Genomic DNA, 10,247 nt, shown 5'->3' on the forward strand with positions numbered 1-10,247 from the left:
TTGCGCAGAATTAACCTTTGGATAAGGATTATTTAGTGCAACACCATCTTATTTTAAAAATACACACCCAATTAATGAATACAGAATAGCTTAAACAAAAAATATTTTACTTAACATTAGGTTCCAGATGTTTACATCACAATAAGGAAGTTCAGATAACAAGGAGTATTTAAAGTATGGTCATAATGTTTTTTCAAATGTATCAACAGTACGCCAGAGAAGAACCACAGACAGGCCACAGCCAACTGATGATGATGGTGGGAATGCAGGTAAGAATTCACTGTATTCACATATTCGGCTAACACATAGAAGCAAAAAAATAATAATGTTTTTCTTTTCACATAGGTTCTTCTTTTGCAAGCCGCCCTCCTCTAAGGCGGCCATCACATGGCTCTGTGAGTTTGCCTACGAGGCCCAGTAAGTCACGTCGTGTGGAGTCTGAGTCTGCGGCTCCATCTTCACCACCCAGGCGGCGCATCTCCGCAGTGTTGCCCCAGCCACCTCTGGACATTTTGGCAAGTCCTCAAAGTGATGAGCCACGATCACCTCAGCTGTCTGGTGAGTAAAAAATGTTATGAAAAAATTATTATAAGTTTTACACAGTGTGGACTATGAATGAACATGGCTAAGTCATATTAATTTTACTAAGCACTGATATGTGAACAAGCCACCCTGGTGAAACGGTCCGTCTGTGCTCAGTGATGCTGAACTCTTTCTAGCTCAGATCACTTTTGGGACTCCCTGGTATTGTATGTGCCCATTTGGACTCCAGTTATTTAACTGATACTGATATATAATCAATATTGTTTTTTTCCATGTTTGCTATTTTTGATCCTTAATTATTGTTCTAAACCATTTTCTGGTATTTCCTTTTAAATGTAATACTTTTTTGCAGAATCCTTTCTGCATACACAGGGTCTTATACCCATTTTGGTAAGCCTTTACCATGCAGCCTGTGTTTACTTTCCTTTTTCCAATTAATCGTTGATTTCATGATTGTTTTATTTCATAATTTAGTTAATTTGTGATCTCACCACATTACCATTTCTTCTCCTTCTTCTAATTTTCCCACCACCCTTTTTTTCAATAGGTAAGCTTAACCCACCTCTCTCATCCACTGTCCGCTATATATCTATATAAGACAGTGGACAGCAGAAGGCAGGGTTTCCTCCCTATTCTGAGCATATCTCACTTCTATTTTTAGTACCCTCTCATCCAGATGCGAGACCACTCTCTGCAATGCTCACAGCAACAGAGAATCTGCGCTAGAAACTGGACAGCAGAAGTACCTTGTTGCTCACTACTCATTACACTCTCTCATTTGTGTCCTAGTGTTTATTACTGCCATATTTCAGCAGCAACGCCCAATCTCATCCGACCTTGGAAGCTAAGCGCTGATAAGCCTGATCAGTACCTAGTAGGGTGACCTCTTGGGAATATCAGGTGCAGTAAGATTGTGACCTCTGATCACAAACAGCAGAAGTGTTAGAGCAACTTCTGAAACTTACCTATTCCTTATCCAACTTTCCCGCAAACCTTCTATTTATCTACAATTGGCTTTGCCTTTAGGCTTATTTATCAATGCTCTTTTGTATCTTTAATAATCATACTTTTATCTTAAATGCTTTGTTATCTATAAGGATCTAGCCTTTTAGCAAACAGAATCTCTACCAGGTGATTACCCTCAGTCATTTGACATTTCAATTATGAACCTTTGTGCCTCTCATCTATTCTCATGAGGTTTTAGACTAGGTGCTTACCTACAATTATCACTGCGGTGATTATATGTACATATCATTTACCTCTACTCCAATTTTGAATTTTGATTAACTCAGGCACCTTAATAATATTAATTTTTTGTAATTTTTTATGTTTTTCAGTATATTTTTCACCACAGGTGCCCATAATTTTGCATCAGGCTTATCCTGATTTCTGTCAATATATATGTTTACTTTGTGTTCTTGAACAATTTTTTTGTATCAAACTCCTCATTACTTTTATTCGTTATTAATTAAATGTTAAGTTTTAATAAACTTATTTCAAATTTCTAAGCGTGCCCCAACACAGAGTCTTTCTTTTTTCTTCTCTTTGCTTAACCATTACTGACTCTGGGAGCACCACCAACTCAAATAATTATTTAGATGTCTTCATTAAGAATCTTTAAATTTAAACTTAGTATCGTTGGTCATTCTCTGAACAGTTTTCTACAATCTGTGTATTAATCTATGTTCATCATTACCACATTTTTCCTGTGCGGAACCAAACCAAATTTCTGTTAACTAAGCACTGATATGTGCAAGGTGTTATATGCTGAAAAAGTTTTTTTGTTTTGTTTATAAATGTAAAAAATAATCTGTTTGCCTTGTGCCTTTATCACCTTGCACATATCATTGTCTGTTCAAATCCTTAGGTCTTCTCATGGTTAATTCAGCTGCACCACTGTTTGTGTATTGTCTGGACAATTATATTTGTGCACATTAGTCATGGCCATAATGTCAATTACCAAGCACATGTGTTTTTTTGCCAAAATTACTGCACCCATTTTCAGATGTCATGTTGGCCCTAGCATCCATTTTGTTTTTGTAATAACATTTTGTAAAAAAAATGAAATAAAAAACATTGTTTAAGACAAATGTTTAACATGGCCCACATCACCAGTTATAAACATAGTCCAACTTAACACATTTGCATGTTTAGTGAAAAATACACAAATAATTTTTTTTTTTTTAATGAAAAAAATTACTGCCTTTACAAATTAATGAGTTTATTAGAAACCACATTTACTGCCTTGTTTGTGTTTATCTAAAGGAAGGGCCATACACAATTTTTACATGCATTAATGTTAAATGGGGACATATCTTCGTGTTTCACATATCATTATGGCTTAGAGTCTCTGAACAAAACAAATTAAATAAAATTGTGTTGTGTAAATTAGAAGGCACACACAGGCGTGCACAGAAACTGATTTGCGGGTTTCGCACAGGACTTCCACCCCCCCCCCCCTCCACGGCATTATAGTGTTCTCACACCTCCCCTGTCCTGGATGTAGACTGCTTACCTGGTCCGCTCCTCTGGGTCGTCCAGGTGAGCAGTCTATATCCAGGACAGGGGAGGATAGAGAACACTATAATGTTGCGTAGGGGGGGAAGTTTGGTGCGGAACCCGCCAGTCAGTGTCTGCGCACGCCTGTGAAGGCACATATGTGTTTCTTAAGGCAATATTCCAAGTTTTTTTGACAACACACAATCTGTAACATTTTCATGAGTATTATTAAGTATGCCATGTTTAGGACAAGCAAAGAAATATATTTGAAAATAAACAGTGGCTGTTGTGACCCCCATACAGAACCAACCATCATGGGCGAGGACGACCAGCAGGAACCTGACCAACAGGCTACCTTTACACTGCACCTGCAGCCCGTTGCTCCTACCCAGCCAACCCAGCAGCAGGATATGACCCAAGCCTCCGTAAGCCCCCAATTGATCCCAACTCCACCACAGCAACAAATGTCCGCAGACTTTTGGAGCAGTTGGGCCACACAACAGGTCCAAAACACTGCCTACCTGAACACACACACACAACACCTTGCCAGTCTGCCGCATCATCTACCTCGCATTAGTAGGAACTCGGGCAGACTGATTGTTCAGGTAGGCAGAATAGCTACTTCAATGGAGCAAATCAGGGCGGACAACATGCAAATGCTGTCAAATTTATCTTGAGTAATCGAGCAACAGCGGCAGCAACAAGCCCTAATACAAGTCATCCAGCACAACCAAGTAGTGACTGAAACTTTGTCCAGAATTGTTGCCAGCCACACTGCCACCAATAATCAGCTGAATGCCAGTATTCACAACCTTAGCCAAAGCATTACTGTGCTGGCAGCACAACAAGTCAGCTCCAGCTCCGGAACAACGACCCCTAGCCAGACCCCAGTTACCTCCCCTGTTCGACGCTCAAGCAGAACACGGGCCAGCGACCCAGGACAAACTTCTGCACCAAGCACACACACCAAAAAAAAATGATTAAGACAGGAAATTTGTGCAACACAATAAATGTTTTGCTATTGTATTCCCAAAAAAAAACTGTGTCCGTGTCAATCATTTTAAAACACGCTATGTGTGTATGGTTTAATGGGGTAATGATTGTCAATGTTTTTTTAATTAAAAAAAAAATAAACATACACACCAGTATAAAGAACAAACACTAACGAACAAAACAAACATTCACCCCCTACAATACATGTAATAAAAGTGGTTAGGCAAGGTGATTTTAAACAAAATAATACTTACGGGTAAAATATCGCTGAATAACTTCTTGCCTTACCTGCCTCCCTACATCTGTACTCACACTGTCACCAGATGTTTCTAACTCCTCTGCTTGATGACTGTTTTCTTCATCATCATGTGGCAGATGTTGTTGCAAACACAGATTATGGAGAAAACAGCAGCAGAACACAATCCTAGTCACTTTAGAGGGACTATACAACAAAAGCCCAGCAGATTTATCCAGACACCGAAACCTAGATTTCAGCACTCCAAAACATCTTTCTATCACGTTCCGCGTAGACTTATGTGCATGATTGGAACTGTGTTCAGCAGGAGAATCAGGTTGGGACAATGGAGTAAGTAGCCAAGAGTAGCAGCCATAACCACCATCACCTGAAAAACAGATATAGGCAACATTAGTACATGTGTATGATGAATAATTACCCTAAAAAAAAAGGAGTTTGAAGTTAACACACATACACACAACACACTTGGAACATACCCAGCAGCCAGCCATCAGGCATTTGTCCGTCCTCAAATTTATCGAAGAGAGATTGTTGACTGAGGATGAAGGAGTCATGGCAGCCGCCAGGGTAACCTGCAACCACACTCATAATTTTTAGATTTGCATCACAAACCACCTGGACATTAGTGGATTTGTCCATATGTCGATTAGTATAAATATATTGACGGCCCCTAGGTGGTCTCAGCTCAACGTGTGTGCAATCTATGGCCCCCAGCACATTGGGCATGCCAGCAAGCTCATAGAAAGCTACCCTGACTGCATGCCACTGCGACTCCTGGGTAGGGAAGCAGATAGAGGCATTTATATGGGGGTCCAAGACATCCAAAACCTGAGTGGACATTAATAAATATAAGGTGAGTGTCATGATCTGTATTCAATACAATACTGTGTTCTAAGACCTAACAGAAGCAACACTTAGACATAGACGTGTATGTATATTTGAACTCACCTGATTCAAATATTTTGAAAAGGTGGGCTGGGAGATACCAATGACGTCGCCTGTCACAGCCTGGAAGCTCCCAGTAGCCATAAAGTGCAACACAGCCAGGAGTTTGTGCAGGCCTGAGACAGAGCGAGAGCGTGCTGTCTCAGGGTCTAGTCCCAGTTTGACAAGGTCATACAGACGGAAAATGTTGTTTCGATTTAGCCTAAACATCTGTATGACCCTATCATCAGACAATGCGTTTAAGTTTAAACGTCCCCTAAAAAACGAGGCTGGCGCAGCCTCCGCGGCACCTGTTCAACCTGCTGACCATGTTCACTTACCTGGCCCTGATTTATTGAAGAGTCATGGAGCACTCTCAGGTATCCCCCAGCAACCAAAAAATCGGAAACACACACAACAGCCGCCATTTCAGAGTGAGAGATATTCAAAATGTGCCTGGGAGCCTTTTATAGGGCCAAACATTCAGGTGTGACTAATGAATAATTGAATACACATGTAAACACGCTTCTCAAAAGCAGGTCTACTTTTTTTTAGGACTTTTGTACGAATTGTATTTTTTCACGACCGCAAATGCATTATCACGGTAGACATTACAAATACGAATGGTTAGTAAATGACCGTGATTCATACCTAAACAGCCGCGTTTTGACCGATGGTGTATTCATTCGTAATTTTACACATGAACTTCCAAAAAAATACGAATGGCCTCATCACTGCCGTGTTTTTGGCTTAGTAAATTACCGAGATGACACTTTGAAGAAAAAACGGCATCTCGGTCAAAATCGGGACCTTAGTAAATATACCCCTCTCTCTCTCTCTCTCTCTCTCTCTCTCTCTCTCTCTCTATATATATATATATATATATATATAAACACACACACACACACACACACACACACACACACACACACACACACAACGGTAAATGATTAATTCAGCCTCTTAGATAAAGAGCTTTATTTCCTTATAAAATTTTATAGAAAATTATTTCCAAGAATGTGCGCAATAAAACCTATAAGTGCAGCTGAACTCTGTGTAAGAGGGGTAATCCACAACCACTCAGAAGATAGATATGCAAATAACAGAAAACACAAAAAACATCTAGTGCACTCAAAGATATCATGCATCAGTGAATTTTACAATAATACAAAATATAAGCTGTGATTTAGTCTAGAAATTCCTGTCACTTATGTTTTCCCTTTACCTATATATTGAGGCACTCTGTACAACATTGCCTTATACTTCATTTTCTACACTAGTCCCTTTTTTTTTAAAACTAGAAACTCGTGTACATCCAGTTGTAATTGATGTAGAAAATGTATATGTAAGATAGCTGTAACTCTGTAGCTTTGCTGCTGGTTACTGTGATAGCCTGTGACATTACTAGCCTGTGACATCACTAGCCTGTGACATCACAATGCTTCTTCCTGTAACATTCTATCTACAGCTGCTGACGTTTCCAGTTTCCATGCAGGAAGACAGGTAGGAGGAGGTGAGTCCTACATAGCAGGGTATGTTGTAGAGGAGTAAGGAAGACAGAATGCAGTATAGTCAGCTGAAAGGCAAGACAAGATAGACAGAACAGGGAACAAGGACACATAAATAGGAGAAGTGCAGAAGGAACAACATATTTAGGAATAAAAATGTAGCGTTACAGGAATAAAGAGGGCAGTATGGAGGATAAGCACACATACAGGGGATGCAGATAACCTGGGTCTCTATGAGGCAGGATCACGGCTTTGGGATCAAAAAGTTAATAAAATAGATAAATGGGATATAGATAACTTTGAAAGTATCTTGTTTGGTTTAAGGAAAATTGTGAAACTGGTTGACTCATGGACATTTTATTGTACTTAAACTAGTACTATGCTTAATGATAGTCTTTTGAGTTTTTTAGATCATCTGGCATAGAGATTTGCAGAGTGTCGGGTGACCAACAAAGAGATCTGCAAAGTGTCAGTTGAAGACGACGGAGGGGTCGCAGAGGTAGCAACGACTGGAGTATAACATGCAGGAGGTAAGTTACCATACTCTCTCTGCCCCACCAGCAGTGTACATGGGGGGTAATTCTGAGTTGATCGCCAAATCTAACTCTCTCTGCACATGTTATATCTGCCTCCCCTGCAGTGCACATGGTTTTGCCCAATTGCTAACAAAATTCCTGCTGCGATCAACTCAGAATTACCACCATGGTTTTTTCCATTAGAGAACAAATTTGCTGTTGTGATCAGGTCTGAATTAGGCCCAGTGTCTGATACTAACATGGTCCTAGCACTAGGGAAGATAAAACCTGGAACAGATAACTTGGGTCTCTATGAGAAAGGATCTTGGGTTTTGGATAAAAAGTCAATAAAATAGATAAATTGCAAATAAATAAAAATGCAAGTATGTAACAAAATGTAGTAGTATAATTATATACATAGTATGTCTGACCAGGAAATTCTGGTTATTTAGATCATCATTTGGCAAAGTTCCGGCAAAGAGATCTGCAAAGTGTCAGTTGAAGACGACGGGAGGGGTCGCAGAGGAATTAGTGACTGGAGAATAGCATGCAGGAGGTAAGTTACCATATTTGTGTAATTGTGTGTGTGGTGGGGGTATTGAGAGCACAGTACAAAACATGGGGTCTATGGTGGGGGAGAGCGGACAATACAATACATGCAGAAGGGGGCAACTTGGTATAGCACATACAGATGATGTGGGGGCACAATACAAAAACATAGAAATTGTGGCGTACTCTATAGGACATATAGAGGAAGGACATACATTTTTGGGGTTGCGAGATGTAGTACATACTGTAATACAGAAAAACAGGAAGGGTGGGGTGAGCATGATGCAGAACATACAGATCGGGGGAAGAACAATACAGATCTAGGGAGATAGTGAAATTGCTGACATTTACAGTATATCAATGAACTGGGGGCAGGTGTACAAAGCCTAGGAGAGTGATAAAGTGGAGAGAGATAAACTAACAACCAATCAGCTCCTAGTTGTCATTTTTCAAACACATCCTGTAACATGGCAGTTAGGAGCTGATTGGCTGGTACTTTACCTCTCTCCACTTAATCACTCTGCAGGGCTTAATACATCTCCCCCATAGAATTACCAAATGATGAAATGGTGCAGAATGGTATAAATGATGTGAAATGGAGCTGTAAAAAGTGACTGTTTCCCTATCTTTACATATAATAAAGGTGACATAGGAGGTCATTCCGAGTTGATTATAGCTGTGCTAAATTTAGCACAGCTACGATAATATTTCCTGACATACGGGGGGACACCCAGCACGGGGCTAGTCTGCCCCGCATGTCAGTCCGGCCCCCCTCGCAGAAGTACAAAGGCATCGCACAGCGGCGATGCCTTTGCACTTCAGGAGTAACTCCCAACCAGCGCAGCTTTAGCATGCTGGCCGGGAGCTACTCCTCGCTCCCTGGCCCGCAGCGGCTGCGTGTGATGTCACGCAGCCGCTGCGGCCCGCCCCCCATTCGTTCAGGCTACGCCTGCGTTGGCCGGACCGCGCCTACGAAACAGCAGCCAAACGCCGCAGTTTCGCCCCCTCCCGCCCATCGATCGTCTCTGCCTCTCAGTCAGCAGGGACCCGTTCGTGAACGGGTCGGAATGACTACCATAGTCCTTTCCCTAGAGTCCTTCTCCTTACCGCTCAGGGGGCCTGATTCAGATGCGGCCGCAGAGCTGCTGTTGCACCAAGTGCCTCAATGCTTTTTCACTGTGCATGCGTGTAAGCTGCACTGCACACGAAATAAATTCAAGCTCACATAGAGGATCCCATCGCAAAGTGATTGACAGGAAGTCAGCGTTTGAGGTGGTAACGGGGGTGGCTAACTAGAGATGTGCACCGGAAATTTTTCGGGTTTTGTGTTTTGGTTTTGGGTTCGGTTCCGCGGCCGTGTATTGGGTTCGAACGCGTTTTGGCAAAACCTCACCAAATTTTTTTTGTCGGATTCGGGTGTGTTTTGGATTCGGGTGTTTTTTTCAAAAAACCCTAAAAAACAGCTTAAATCATAGAATTTGGGGGTCATTTTGATCCCAAAGTATTATTAACCTCAATAACCATAATTTCCACTCATTTTCAGTCTATTCTGAATACCTCACACCTCACAATATTATTTTTAGTCCTAAAATTTGCACCGAGGTCGCTGGATGACTAAGCTCAGCGACCCAAGTGGCCGACACAAACACCTGGCCCATCTAGGAGTGGCACTGCAGTGTCACGCAGGATGGCCCTTCCAAAAAACACTCCCCAAACAGCACATGACGCAAAGAAAAAAAGAGGCGCAATGAGGTAGCTGTGTGACTAAGCTCAGCGACACAAGTGGCCGACACAAACACCTGGCCCATCTAGGAGTGGCACTGCAGTGTCAGGCAGGATGGCCCTTCCAAAAAATACTCCCCAAACAGCACATGACGCAAAGAAGAAAAAAAAGAGGCGCAATGAGGTAGCTGTGTGACTAAGCTCAGCGACCCTAGTGGCCGACACAAACACGTGGCCCATCTAGGAGTGGCACTGCAGTGTCAGGCAGGATGGCCCTTCAAAAAAACACTCCCCAAACAGCACATGACGCAAAGAAAAAAAGAGGCGCAATGAGGTAGCTGTGTGACTAAACTCAGCGACCCAAGTGGCCGACACAAACACCTGGCCCATCTAGGAGTGGCACTGCAGTGTCAGGCAGGATGGCCCTTCCAAAAAATACTCCCCAATCAGCACATGACGCAAAGAAAAAAAGAGGCGCAATGAGGTAGCTGTGTGAGTAAGCTAAGCGACCCTAGTGGCCGACACAAACACCTGGCCCATCTAGGAGTGGCACTGCAATGTCACGCAGGCTGGCCCTTCCAAAAAACACTCCCCAAACAGCACAAGACGCAAAGAAAAATGAAAGAAAAAAGAGGTGCAAGATGGAATTGTCCTTGGGCCCTCCCACCCACCCTTATGTTGTATAAACAGGACATGCACACTTTAACCAACCCATCATTTCAGTGACAGGGTCTGCCA

The 10,247-nt window shown here is 42.0% G+C and overlaps 1 pseudogene; it reads left to right on the forward strand.

The window, feature by feature from the left end:
* Window positions 1-1,336: 1,336 nt before the first annotated feature.
* On the forward strand, window positions 1,337-1,455 carry LOC135051834 (5S ribosomal RNA; annotated as a pseudogene).
* Window positions 1,456-10,247: the final 8,792 nt, after the last annotated feature.

The sequence above is a fragment of the Pseudophryne corroboree genome, chromosome 2 (genome assembly GCF_028390025.1).
Source record: "Pseudophryne corroboree isolate aPseCor3 chromosome 2, aPseCor3.hap2, whole genome shotgun sequence".
Lineage (NCBI taxonomy): Eukaryota > Metazoa > Chordata > Amphibia > Anura > Myobatrachidae > Pseudophryne > Pseudophryne corroboree.